Raw genomic sequence first — 15,750 nt, 5'->3', positions numbered from 1 at the left:
TCATGGGATCGATCGATCTTTCTAAATGGCCCGCAGTAACGCGCTTTACGGTGCATTTTACGGTTTTCGGTCGGTGCAAAAGCTTGTTTTCTTTTTTTTTCCTCTTCACCGGTCGTGTTAGTCCGCTGCAGTTGTAATACTTTTTTTTTTCGTTCCCGAAACAACTGCCGCGGATTTGTACAGTTGAAAAGTCGTCCCGGATTGTACCGGCAATGTTCATCTATCCCTATCCACTTGACCGATAAAATATTTCATGAAGGAAAATGATAAATGTATGTGTATCAGCGCAGCAAATCATCATTACATTAACGTTTTTATTACCACATAAGTATAAATAATACTTTTTTTTTAATTTAAAGAAATAAGAGTACACGCGAGATTTTTTGCAATAGCCATATATGCACGTGTACATCTATATTTGCAGAAAATCGTAAAATGTGTTCTAAATTTGTTAATATTGGATAAACAGGCTCTTTCATATATCAGGTAGATAAAATGTATGGGTCTGGCGCGTAAACAGATTATTTTATTTTCGTGGGTTCTCGCACCATAATTAAAAATTGAAATTCGAAAAACGCGTAATTAATAAATATTTCCAAACTCATCTGGATTCTTTATTAATTTACAATTTTATTTAACAAAATTTAATATAGCTAATATTTAGCAATTTTATTAAACGTATAGACAGAACGTAAATTTAAAAATATCGAGAAAAATACTGCCTCGTACAACAATTTTATCATAATAGCTGTTTATATGTATCGCGAAATGATAGAAAAATGTCAGACACTGTACACTAACAATTTCAATCGTAATTGATGTCACAACTTCCGACTATCTTTCGCTGCGAACGTTCTGCACGAGATGTCTGAGGACGACTGTGTTATGGAACGTCAGTCGTCTCGAAAGCTAAAGCCTGTTATAAAGTATAGAAGGGAGGGGAGGTGTCTGCTCATGCGGATCGTTTATATTCGGCATGTATAATACCTAAAATCGCATGTTTGATATAATCTTTTGATTAGGTTTTTGTCTCTGTCAGTGTTAATTCGAGTGTATTTTATGTATATGAGAATGTTAAAAAAAGAAAGATTCGTGGACGATATATGTTTGAAAAATATTGAGAACTATTTAGATTTAAATTTAATCGCTATAACGCGTTTAAATTTTAAAAGAGAGAACGAAAAAAATTTAAAGATCTCTTCTGAGTGTCGACATTTCGATATGTTGACATAAGAGAATAATATGTACATTTATATTAGAGATTTATATTTCCATGTTTCACAAATTGAAATGGATACTTTGATCTGTCCTTTATATGTACGAAAGAATAAAAATTACATGAACACAAACATTTAAAAATAAAATCGCTTTATATTTACATGGATAAGTAAACTGTCCTTTTTTTATTATATTAAAGAAGATTTGGACACCAATATGGAAAAAATTCAAACATTTTGAATAATGTTGGAACGTTTTTTTTTGAAAATATAATTCTTAAAATGAGGTGAAAATATTATTGTGTGAATAAATGAAGCTATTTAAACAAAAGTGTTATATAAATAATATCAAATTTTTCTGCACACACAAAATTATCAAACTATTATAATTATATGTATTAATATTTTTTTATAGAATTATTTTTGACATTTCTTATTTATATTGTCGTAATAAAATACTTTAGAATAATTATCGGAAGTTTTCGCTTTAGTAAAAATTATAAAGTCAAAATTTTTTTACACATCCAAATGTTTTTAAAGTACCTTATTATATACTGAATAAATATGCTATCATTTGTACAGAAATTGTAGAAATAATTATAAACGTTCTCTTCAACGAAGCTACACTGCATTAATTTACTATCCTGTTTTGTTAAAAGATATATTTAAAAATTATGTAGACTGCATTCATTAATATTAATTAAATAAATTCAATTTATGCTGTATCTGATATACGATATAATGACAAGATTTATTATAACGAAATGTAATATTGTATATATCATTATGTCATTGTAATTATACTGGAAATAGAATTTGCTATGTTAAGGCTTTGAACCGGTCATGGCAATTCGATTGTGACATCAGAGGCGAGAATTCATATCATGCATATTTCAGAACTTATAAATTTTCTGTTACATCAATCCTGAGAATAACTGAAAAACCTTCGCATATTATTAAAACAGTAGACTTGATAGAGCAAATTTTTCTCCGTTGTCTCTCTCTCTCTCTCTCTCTCTCTCTCTCTCTCTCTCTCTCTCTCTCTCTCTCTCTCTCTGTCTCTGTAAATTTATCTTATATTTTCAATAATAAAAATAGATTTATATAATACATAATTAAACCTGACAGTTGTTTATTGATTAGAAGTCAAAAATAAAATTAATGCCATAATTTATAAGTCTATTGCTTCATACTAACAAATGTGGAATGATAAAAAGGTGAAATGTCAAAGTAAAGTTATTTCAGCGATGAAACAATTTCTATTACTGATTCTTTATGTCACAATTCGATATAGTTGCAATGATCTAAAATCTTGATGTAATCTTGAAAGATACTAAATGTGATATTAAATTAACATATTAAATTATAATTAACGTTGATACTGAATTAACGATAAATAGCGCAGTAATATTAAAAGTAGAGAAGTGCGAGACTTTATCTCACATTATTTATCTCACGGTTTTTGCTGAGTAACCAGGCGTGCACCCCATTATACTTTTCTTTAATTTATCAGACCAACGTCAATTATTTTGCTTAGGAAAGAATATGCGGCCGGAGTTAGACAAATTTAATCCTGCGCGCGAAAGCAGCCCGAAGTGCGCGGATTGAGAGAGGAGATAACAAGAATAAGCTTAATTTTCGTCGAGTTATTAGAGGACGAGGAGAGAAAGAGAGAGGAATTGAGTTAGTTGAGAGCGTACACGATGAGGATTATTGTGCGATCCGTAAAATCCGGGCTGGACTGCGTGATTAAATATTTAGAAGAATTTTCCGAGCGTATCTGACGATGAGAGAGAGAGAGAAAGAGAGAGAGAGAAAGAGAGAGCAAAAGTGAGAGCAAGAAAGAGCATGTTCTGATCGTGCTTTATATATAGCAAAGTTCCTCGCAGCTGCCCACTTCAAAAGAGCCCAGGCAGTGAGTCCATGGGAAAGTTTGTGAAACTTTAACAGTGTCTTAAATACTTAACTTCCACCCGCATCGATCCTAAACTTAGCAATGGAATTACCGTAACTCCCCTACTTACAAATAGCCCTCATATTCGAAATTTGTAACCCGTTTTTGTTGTGATAAATGCAACGACTACGATCTGGTTATAGCAGAATTTAATTGCATGAATATTTTTCGCGAATAAAAGCAGATAAATACCTTTAATTTTATTCTACGATAGTTATTTTCCTTATTCGCGCTCTGTAAAAAGAATAATGTAACACATTTTTTATGCTTACCAACTCATTATCTCTATCAAACTTTTAAAATTAATTTTTTCATGAAAATATCGATTTTCTAAAATTTCTTCTCTTTTCTCTTTCACCTCGTATTGAAGAGTGTTGTGGGAAAAGAATAAATTATCAGGAATGGGTAATAATATCTTGAGAAAAAATTTTAAGCTTGGAAATATTTTTATAATTGACGAGTTTTATATGATTCAAAAAAACATGTGTGTGTGTGCGCGCCTCTCTTTTAATTTTCGTTGATTTATTATTCTCCATTTTCTCCGTTATACAAATTACTGATTTTTACTGAACATTAATAATATAGGACGCGTTTTTGCTTTATGGCGTTATTTTAGAGCGCTTTTTGCTCTTACTTATATTTAACACTCGATTTTTATTGTTCATGCAATTTATTATCGCAAAATTGGATATGAACTTAATTGAAATGAATCGATATTGGTAGTATAAACAAAAATGAATAGATTTTTGAAATATGTATGTATTTATATGATAAAATATTCAGTTATTTTCAATTATCGATAGAGAGACAGGTAACTTGAAATGATTCTTGCTGATAAAACGAGAGTTTATTGAAATTCAATGCGAGACCATGATTATCAAATAGATTAATTTTAGCATTAAGTAAAATATTTGGAATACACGGAATGTTTTAGTGTTATACGTACATACAATTGATCGCGACTGTAAATGTCACTGTGTATAATGCATTCCGTGATTAGTACGAGAAATCGGTTCGCGATACCTGAATTAACCCAAATTATGATTTACATACATTTCGGACTACATTATGTTAAACAATACTGATTGCTACTTAAGCGTTAAATGATTAAACCAATTATACACAGAAACGTTAATTCATAGGTGACGGTAATTCAATCTGCTGAATCAAAATAAACATATTTTCGAAACTGTCGCATGTTATTTAATAATTACATCAGTACAATTCTGATCTTTCTTAAATTACAAATACAAATAAAGTAATTTTATTTCTCTCAAAGTTAATATAATTGTTATTAACTTTAAGATACCTCAAAATGTAAATAGTAGTGTGCCAATTTTTCAAAATTGCAACAAAAATAATAAATAGTTTTTTTGCTACAAACTTTAATCTTAATGATCTAAATTTTCAAATTGTCGATATAAAAGGATTTAAAAAACGCTTTTAAAGAAATTTTAATTTATGCACGAAAATTTTATCGTCAATAACTGTGAGTATAGGAAAGAAAAAAGAAGAGGAAGTAAGACTTATTTCGTTAACTGTTTTTTTTACAACTAAGACTTATTTCGTTAACTGTTATGATCGTGGCTAATTTTATAGCGTGCTTTAAGATACAATTTCCTGTGTTTAACCTGTTAAATTTATAAATATGATAAGCAAACGAGAAATTTTCGAACCTTTAAAATTGTATTATGATTTCGCGTGAAGCTCTTGTCGTTCTTCGTTTACATTTCGCTTTTCACTCTCTAATTTCATCGGTTTCGAGTATCAGAATACAACGATCTGTCATTTTGGCACGTGCAATTTTTGTGATGCGACTTATGACATCTGTCCATTAAACTATCTCGCCGGTCGAATACCTCGTCAAATTTCGACAATCGAATTCGAGCGATTTAATATCGTGAATTTTATCGTCATTGAATTGTTCTCGGATTTCGCGTTTAGAATGCTTAGCATCTCTACCTTCTGGAAAAACATGGAAAATCTAGAATTCTCTCAAGAATTTCTTTTGAAAAGATCTGGGAATTTTTATGGAATTTTACTCAGGGAATTTGTAAAAAAGAAATTTTCTCTTCGACAATTTTGCTCTCATATTAAACAGCGATAAGCCAAGTGAATTATGAGTTTAAAATTTATAAACATATATCAATCTTTTCTCATATATTCAATATTTTGATAAAATATTGAATATGCAGTACTTATTCTTTATTATAATTTATAGTAATTAAAGAAAATGAAAATTTTATGCAAGTGAAAAATGTTTATTTTATGAAAATTATTCAGCTTATTTCGGTACATTTACAAAAAGATTTAGCACTCGAAACTCAAGAAGCTTCGTGTTTCTTCTACGTATGAGCGAAACATTAAAAAATGCATACAATAAAAAAATTTATTATAGAAAGTTACATCAAAAAATAACGTTAAAAAATATTCTCTTCATCTAAAATTTTCAATAAAAATACTTGAAGATCAGAGAATTTTTTTACAAGGTTTAAATTAGATACCCTGATACCTGAAGCTGAAAAAACATTATCGAATGGGTAATTTTCATATGAAAAGTATTAAGTATCTTTATTATAAAAAAATTTGATATATAAAAATTATTTAATTCATTGATTTAAAGACGATATATGTAAATTCAAAGATGCTATTTTGGTTAAACTATGCTGTATATAAAAATAGTAATGTATCGAATATTAAGAAGAGTCTTTTGCAAGTACAATCTGGAATAATACATGGTATAAAAACTCTTTAGGCTCCATTAAACTCATAACGGATGTGTATTTATGCACACACATGCACACATGTATATCTCTTTGATAAATGTATCTTATTGTAAATGTATTTTATTCCGACTGTAATGTATTTACTACGCCACAAGAATATTAATACTTGTTTATAGCACAAGAATGCATGATTAAAGACCCAATTAAGATTAAACCAGCAAAAGGTAGCTTATGGCATAACTATAAACAGGGGTCATGATGAATATGTAAATAAATAAGAGATTCTTGAAAGACTCGACTATTGAAATTAAAGGAATAATAATATTATTCAACGGAGCGAAGTGAGAGATTAATTAATTAAATCGTCTGCTACAGAGGAAGCGAACAACCAGTCCAATTAAAATTACATTTGATGGATGTTGATGAAAATGTGTGTAGAAACTTTGCGCCTGGTCTCTCGCTGAATACTTACGTTAGGAATCTCGTATCAGCACGTTACGTGTGAGTTCGGCGATATACATATATGATGAATTAATCAAATATATTAAGAGAAAGTTGTAGTTGAATGTCGGGTCGGACACATCGGACAGTTAAATCTACGTGACCAGATAGACGCCAGGTATCGTCAGCTGTCGCGCATGTTAACGAATGCGCGTTCTCCTCGTCAATGTCACACGTGGAACACGTGGCGGGAATGTGTAAGGTTCGATTTTCGATCGAGCTACCGGAAACGTCGCGCAACTCGTGATTGCAACTCGTTAGAAACGATCGAATCGCGATCCGTCTCGCTTAATCGACACAGCGTCATTTAAATATTATCCATTATTCAAGCATTGGCTTTATTACTCGCGGGAAACTAATCTGACATAGCAATTTCCATCGAGCCGGCGCGTCTTTAAATAACTAATGTCATGAGAGATTTATTTCAAGCGGTGTAAATTTATAAGAAAGCTACATATTAAAGCTTTTAAAACAAATATCATGTATTTATATATAATGGCGTCTTTGTATTAAAATATTGCTGTAATATCGATTAAATTAACTGAAAGTTCCATATACAAAATGTCACTTACAAAATTAAATCTTTTAAAAAAGTTAATTCAAACGTCTTTAAAGCGTCATTTTATAATTAAATATCAAATAAAAATGTGAGAATGACAGTATAAAACATATTCCTTTCCTGCCACTCTTAATTTGTTCGTTTCTTAACATATTAATTAGCAAGATGGAGATGAATTATCTTCTCAATAAAGTTAATAGCGAGAACAATTTATTTTTAATGAGAAAGTTTTACAATTGTTATTATTAATATTTTATTCTCTATTTGAAAGATTATTATGTGGCTTGGTTCGTTTACCTCGTCGATTAATATAGGTACTTTTGTTACTTTATTCGCACAACTACAACGTAATATTATATTTCAGAATTACACGATAAATTCTAATCTGCGTTAACCAGGCATGCCTGCCGCGTTACGGACTTCATTACACCGTAAACATTTGTTGCGCATCACGTATTAATTAGACGTCGCTCCCTTGACGTTTTATATAAAACCGCAAATTACGACGGTAAGAAAGTTTTCCAAATAAGCGCATTTTGCGCATGACATATCAAGCGTGTTTGCTGCTAAGAATTTTATGACGCCGACTATCTGTGCTTTTTTTACGTAACCGTGAGACTGGCTGTACCATTTTTCTGAAATTTTTCAATATAACGGATGATTTATTTATAATATATATTAAAAATATCAGAGAGTAAAATGTGTCTATTAATTAATACAGAGAATTGATAGATATTGCGAATTTAATATAAAGTTTTCTCTAAAAATATTCAGAATTCAATATTTTTAAAAAATTTTAATTGAAAGAGATAACTTCAAATATATATATATATATATTTTTTTTTTTTTAAAGAAAGAGAATTGTACAGAGAATCAAAAGATCTTTAAAATGATATACCATTTGCTGTTTAAGATTTTTGAAGGAATAGCTACCCCGACGAAAAAAATTTCGTTGCATTTAATGTACTTAAATGTCTCCCTCGAAAACAAAATTGACATCTTTTGGCATTTTTCACAAAAAATAATCAATCATGAAATAAACGGGTAGAAAGTTTTAAAATAAACACTCTGTATATATATATATATATATATATATATATATATATATATATATATATATATGTATAGAATTATTATATAATTAATATATAGAACTATAAAATATTAGAATTATATATATATATATATATATATATATATATATATATATATATATATATAATTATATATATATATATATTTCTAATAATTTTTTTTTAAATATATTATTATTTACTTAAAAAATACGAATACATAAGAAATGCGAATACACAGTGTAATTATTTTTCTATTACATTTTTCTATATATTTTTCGCGAAAATTATTCGTCGCTTAGACCGTTTGTTGCTAATTACAAACAAAGCGAACAGTTTACAGTCAATATGCCGTTTGTGGCTTGTATTTGCGTGGACCCACGTATAACAACAAGTATACGAAAATCGCTTCAAAGCACGAGTGATACGCAAAGACAATGATAGCGACAATGGTCGGCGATCTTATCTATCTCGTTTTGCAACCGTACATAAAAGCGACCAAAGCTTAGCGGCGACATCCCGAATGCTGGTCGCAAAATTGGCACATCTCATGACCGGCATACAATCGTTTGAATGCATGTGTACATTAATGGTCAAAACTAATGCATCATTTATAGAGATAAAAGTCATCATTTTAATGAAAAAACACGTATAAATTATCAAATTATGTTATTATTATTATTTTATGCTTTTATTGTAAAAATTAAAAGTTATAATAAATAATAACAAAAATATTAAATATTAAATGTATTAATATATAAATAAAAAATATTAAACTTTTCATTCTTTAAAATATCCCTCTCCCTTTTTTAACATTGTCGCATATTCTCTCTCTCTCTCTCTCTCTCTCTCTCTCTCTCTCTCTCTCTCTCTCTCTCTCGCGACAGTAGTTTTTTTTTAATTGTTAATATAACATTTTATTCCAGCATGTTTGCAAATATTCCTATAATAGTTGAGGGAGATTATAGAAGAAAGAAATAGATAATACACTTATATAATGCATGTTGTTGACATATAGAAACTGTTTATAATTAACACGATTATATTAAAAAAGCATCGGTGATATAAAGAATTTTTAACAATGTCAAAACAGATGTTATGATAATTAATTAATTTTAGAAATTGAATAAGATAGAGAGAGAGAGAGAGAGAAATACAGATAATATATTTTTCATATTTTACGAACATGAGCAGAACGGCTTATAATAAAATATAAAAAATTTAGTCATTTACTTGTACGTTTTCTGTATTGTTGAGGATGATGCGATACTTTTGTTCAGTACTGTATGTGTGTATATGTGCTGCTGCAACCAGGTACAATATCACCTTGGTACACGCTGCATTTGACACGCTGCTTATTATTGGCCGTGAGCGCATAATAAGCTCACGCAGAATTGTCCGCTTTACTTTCCACCCGAGATACGTAAGATCCCATGTACGGTCAGAGCAAAACCCGGGATAGGTCACATGGTTATCGATTTCCCGCGTATATTATGCGCATTTTCGATTATGGAGTAATATAACGTAACGCAACGTAACATAATGTAACATAATGTTCGTGGGATAGCAAACTATAATTGAATTCGTGACAATCTCCCGCTAATGTTTCGCGCGATAATCTTTTTGTTTTACTACCTCGTGTGTATTTCGTGGTGATTGATTTATATTATGCGTACGCGTGGATACGTTGGATTTGTTTGAACTATGTTTGAACTGTGAATATTTCACGCAGCTTTCGTAATAATGTGTATACCGTGCGCAATAATCAATTTATGTGTTCACGTATAATTAATTATGGAATTAACATAAATAAATTTTAAGCATGTAAATTGGAATAGAAAAAAATTCGTACAAAAATCTGCGTTCAAATTTAACGAAATAATGATAAATGATTCGCTACATGTCACAAATTTCTGAATAAAATATGAATATATGTAATAGTTTCGGAGGAGAATATGCTATTTTTTTCTTTCAAAATTGATTTTCCTATCCATATTAAATTCCATCCACAATTCTCCTATTTTTGAGAGATAAATAAATAAATTTTTAAGAAATAAATAAATCATTTCTACAAATTTTTTGCTAAACGTAGCTTTTTTATTAAACATTTTTATTAAACATATTAAACTAATCGGATTATTTGAAGTTAAAAAAGAGAACATTTAAAATAAATTGTAAAAATTTTAATTAATTTATATGTTCACGATTAATTAATTATAGAATTAACACAAAGAAATTTTAAGCAAATAAATTGGAATGCGGGGAAAACATTCGTGAAAGAATTTGCGTTCAAATTTAATAAAACAATGATAGGTGCGCTATTATATATATTTTCTTAATAAAATATAAATATATATATTTATGTGTTTTCTTAGAGGAGATATACCATTTATTTTTGAAACTGATTTATTTGTTCGTATTAAATTTGCTATAATTCTCTTTTATTTTGAAAACACAAATAAACCATTTCGAGAAATATTTTATTAAACATAATTAATCGGATTATTTTAAGTTAAAAGAAAGACTGTTTAAAATAAACTGTACAAGATTTTAATAGTTTAGTAGTAATATAAAAAATGCAATGTAACAGAAATACATGTAGCGTATAAAACTTATGAATTATTTTTCAAGTCTTCGCGCTTTATAAATATGTCATTTAAATTTATATCGCATATATATTGTAAGCAAGATTAGCGATATTGCAGAATGCTAAATTAATTGATCTAAATTAAACTTAACGAATATATCATCTTTCGATACTAAATCTTTCATTTATTTTACAAAATTTGACCGATATTTTATCTGAACTGACGACCCATTGTTGTCAGAATAATTCCATAAAAATAAAAAAAAAGTAATTAACATTTCACAGAACACACTTAATGATATCCTCTCATGCATTTCTCACGCAATGCAATGTCTTCTCGATAATAAATTAATTCTTAGTTTGAAAATAGATAGCACTCGTTCGTAATTAAGCAATTAGAGGGTAATTAGCGCGGTGCTAATCGTAATTGCGCTCGCATTCTGTTCTATTTCCCGGACTGCTCCAATCGTACGAACGTGAGGCACATATGTATGTACATTCCCGAAGAGCGGCGGCTAATAATAGGTAAATGCTCTCCAGAGCACGTATATTAGGCTTTCTCCGTTAAATGCCAAAAGTTGCTTGATGACAGACGCAAATTCTGACGTCTAACTCCGGCTCCATGTCACCGTGTGCGATCCGAGGTAATCAAACTTCGATACGTTTTACTCGCATTATATGAACTTCATCATCCCATACATCCCAGCTGTTGGAGTTCGCGGAACTAAATAAGCCCTAGCTCTCGAAATAATGTTCTCCCTTCCATGCAAGAGCACATTTCGCAGAGGACGCTGTCGGAATTCGCTGAAAATACAATGTACGAACGACGAGTACATTTCCGGAAATAATAGACTTACAATGTGTCGTTCAATGATCGTTATGTGAGAGAATCCGGAACGGGAAAACCTTGCTAATTCTAATGACAATAATCATTTCCTATTTTACAGTGTGTGGTCTTTCTATTTATTACATTGCGATTTTGATCATGATCCGGTTTCTCGTTTCGTTAGAATAATAAAAGTAATGTTCGGTTATTGATCGAAAGCATTTAGTATATTCCACTTATAAAAACAGGGATGTCGTTATTTTAATGAATGAAAACATAAATATAAATATTTTATCAATTTATATTTTAAAAATTTAATTATAAAAATTAAAATTTATTAAAAATTTAATTTTTTTTAAATTTATATTTTAAAAATTTTCAAATAAATTGAAATTTGGCTCAAATAATAATAATTAAACATTAAATCGAAATTGGCAAATAAAGCCATAGCGCGGTAGTTGGAGCGCAGGGAAGAAATAACACTTCTTTCTTTCTGATTACTCGTTTATTTAACAATAAAATAATTACATTAGTAAAAAAACGAACGTTTCGGATCATATTTGACCCCTCTTCAGCGCAATGTCAACAAAATATATTATAAAATGTTAAATGTGACGTATTAAATTACTAAAATATTATTATTTATTTTATGTTTTAATATTGCAAAAATTAAAAATTATAACAAATAACAGAAATATTAATTTTTGATTCTTTAAAATCTCTCAATAAAATTTAAAGTCTCTCAATGGGATCTAAATCCGATAGAGCTATTGTGAGTTGAATTTGATAGAAGTTCGAAAAATGAGAGATCTATTAATTCAAATTAATTGTAGTATTTGCAAACTTGTTGAAATCAAATCACGAAAAAATCTGTTATCAAGAATACGACAGTATTGAGAACAAAAGGAGCTATTTTATATGAATCGAAAATTCTGTCATTATTTTGTCATAATTTTTATGATATTACACCAAAAAATAGTAGTAATATAATATAATTTAAATTAATATATAATATAAAAAATGTTTTTTTCATAAAACAACGACTTTCCTGTTTCTGTAAATGATGTAATACCTTTGACCGATACTGTACGTCAATTTTCTTTCTAAGAGAAATAAAGGTAACAATAATGAAGGGAATTGCATAAATAGGAATGATTAATCTCTATTATGCGCGATGTTCAGGCTTTCTCAAAGCAGTATCTTCGTCATTCGTCGATAAGAAGAACACAATAGGAGAAATCCGAGAAACAATTGTCCTCGTCTATCAGGAGGAGGGGAAGAGGAGGGAGTGGAGGTGGGAGGAGGAAAGAGGTAACGAGAATCTGGGACGAATTCCGGTGGCAGTGGTTCTAATTAACGAGACGTATAGCATGGCGGCACAAAAGCCGAAAGAAGAGAAAATGAAGAATCGCTCGCCGTCAATTCGCGTATCGAGAGTTGCAGATAAAGTCACTTCTCCTTGCTGCATTCTGCGTTCCTCTTAAACCTACTTTTTTTTCCTCGTTTGTGCCTTTCGCTTTATTTCTAGGCATTAGAGAATTAGAGGAGAAGTAGTCGGACGATGTGGGATTTTATAACGCTATCTTTTATTGATAGTTAAAATGTCTATGTTATTGACACCATCATAAATAGTCATAATCAAAGTGCATATACAATCGATAAATAAAAAATAATGCAAAATACGTTTGTAAAATATTCAATTTTTTTAGATTTATTATTTTACTCGATTATACTTCGAACTTTCGTATATTGAATATCACGAAATAATATCAATTTTTATAATTCTTTTTTTATAAAAAAATTGATAAATAATAAAATAATTATTGTTTTCTAAATAGTATTTAATTCAAATAATTTGTTATTCTATTACTTCTATGGAATGTATTTTTTAATTCGATTATACCTCGAATAAAATTTTTAATTAAATCTTTTATAACAGTTTAATAAAAAATAAAAAAATTTAATACAATAAAAATGTAATAATATATGTAATTTAATATAAAATATTTTAAAATACTTTCTTCTTTCGACTCTCGCTTTGTTCGAGGTTACTTTTGGCATTGCGTACGATAACGAGCGGGCCGAATGACGCAGATTGATTGATATTCATAATGAGTCACTGTGAAAGGGAGAGCCCAAGGGACCCGATTTTTTCATCACGCGCAATAACGGACGCCGATCAAGCCGGTCAGGCGATCGATCGCCACATCGTGCTTTCACGACGCCAGACGTTGGACGACCGTTTAACGGCGAAATTATGGCGCCGGACATTACAGCTCTTATTGTGCCTCGAACGCGGCAGTATATGCGCTATCTTTTTTTTTCCGCTGCCCGTAACGAGTGCTTAGGACGTTCCGGGTTACGTTGTCCCGGATAAACTATCTGGCTTATTTATGACGCCGTTGAAACATTCGAGTCAAGTAAGGTGGAATATAAATGAAAAAACGTTCGCGAATGAGATTGGGGAAAGAAGGAAATTAACTTTTAATTAAAATAAAAACGCATTCGCCGATATATATTTTGTAATTAATTAATTTCTGGTTTTTATTAAAAACAGAAATATTTTTAATAAAAAAAATATCAAAAAGGAGTACCTTGATTTTGAAAAAGCGATTAATTTTTGCAGCAAGATATTTAATTTTCCCTTTAGGTACATGACAATTTTTAAATTATTAATTATTTCACAAAAAAATTATTTAAAAAAATAGATATAACATGTGAATAAACTATAAAAACGGGTCCAAATAAGAGCCAGGGGCAAGGTAATTAGTAATTTAATGATTAAAAAAATGTTGAGTTTATTGTAGTATACTACCACAATAAATTCGACGTTTTTTTTAATCGTTAAGTTACTAATTACTTTGCAGCCTGCGCCTGGCCCTTATTTGCCGTTTTCACCGCTTATTTATACATTAATTATATTTATATCAATAATTAATTATATAAATTATATGTTATATAAATATATAAATTATATTAATTATAAGTAATTAATTGTATAAATTAATTATTTTCTAATCTTGATTAGAAGAAAATCTTGAAAGTGTAAGCATTAGAAGTATATTGTTATTAATCTAACTGAGAGTGTGTAGGAAACATTATTATTCCGCGATATTAAAACGTCGCGTTAATAAACTGACGCGTATCTTCCATCGCGCCTTTTCATTATTCCAAGACGGTATCTCGATTATGAATTTGAATGCGTTCAACGACGTTGAATAACTTTAACGCTCGCTCTCCCAAACGCCGGGAATCTGATGCTCCGGCGATATTTATTGCGGTTGACAGATACGCGCGCGCGTAGAATAATACAAAATCGCCACGAGGCTCCCAAAGGGTGACAAAGTTATCGTCGTTCTGTAAGTGGCGCGAACTGCTCCTTCGTTGCGTTATGAATGCTCGCAATTTACCGTTCTAGATACCCGGTGATTTGTGCCTTCCCGTTCCCCCTCTCTTCCCGTTGCGCTTTCATGTACATATTTCCTCCGAAAAGTCTCGAATCACATTTATAGCTGCCCCGAAAATCGCCGGAAAACTCGTAAGTCGATCGCATTCATCCCCTTTCAAAGTCGCAGTATCTTAAATGACTTCTTTCCCGCACTTTTATTGAAACTTTTTTTTTCTCACTTTTCGAGAAATAACAAAAAAAAAGGATAATAAATTAGAATAATATTTATTCGATTTATATCGAACGATTTTTTAATATCGTCTCATCTTTGTTTATACAACTAGAAAAATATAACCATGGCTTCCGTTCGCGATCGTTTCCTGTTTGCTAAATACAACGTGTGAGGAATATCAAGCTGACAAAAAAAATATCTCTCGGGAGATTTATGTCGAAAGGCAAACAGGCCTTTGATTGTATCCAGGCGGTTGTTGCAAACAACTGACACGAAGGGGCGCGATGGCTCTTCGCTCGTATTGACAAAGGCCAAGAGAAACGAAGCTTCTCGAAACTTTCTTATTTAAGTTGATGCATTCGGGCTCCCTTTTTTCGGCTACGAACCACTTGTCTTTCTTTTCCTCTGTTTTTTTTTTTCGCGCTTCTTCTCCAAGATAGATGTGGCCGAGAGCGTACGATGTAAGCTCGCTCGCCTCAAGAAAAGAAGAAAGAGAGAGAGCTGGTTTTATATTAAACCCCGATCCTACGTGAGTGTAATCATAAAGATAAAGGCGCGTAACCCGTCGCATAAAGGAGCTTTTCCTTCGCCGTTCGGCTCCCCTTTCTGGGCGAGAACCGACGAGGATCGTTAAATTGATCCTCCTTTCAACGCGAGCGCGACGAATTTTATTCGATACGTAATACT

General features: G+C 30.6%; 1 protein-coding gene across 6 annotated transcripts in view; it reads right to left on the bottom strand.

Annotated features, from left to right (window-relative positions):
- The window catches only part of Mp (collagen XV/XVIII-type protein multiplexin), a 288,473-nt gene that overhangs the window by 49,642 nt on the left and 223,081 nt on the right, over positions 1–15,750 (bottom strand). The gene's annotated exons all lie outside the window — the stretch shown is intronic.

The sequence above is a fragment of the Camponotus vicinus genome, unplaced genomic scaffold, assembly GCF_025532165.1.
Source record: "Camponotus vicinus isolate PSW18456_S1 unplaced genomic scaffold, iyCamVici1.0 SCAF_2, whole genome shotgun sequence".
Classification (NCBI taxonomy): Eukaryota; Metazoa; Arthropoda; class Insecta; order Hymenoptera; family Formicidae; genus Camponotus; species Camponotus vicinus.
Note: the sequence above shows the minus strand (reverse complement) of the source record. Positions and strands in the feature narration are given on the sequence as shown.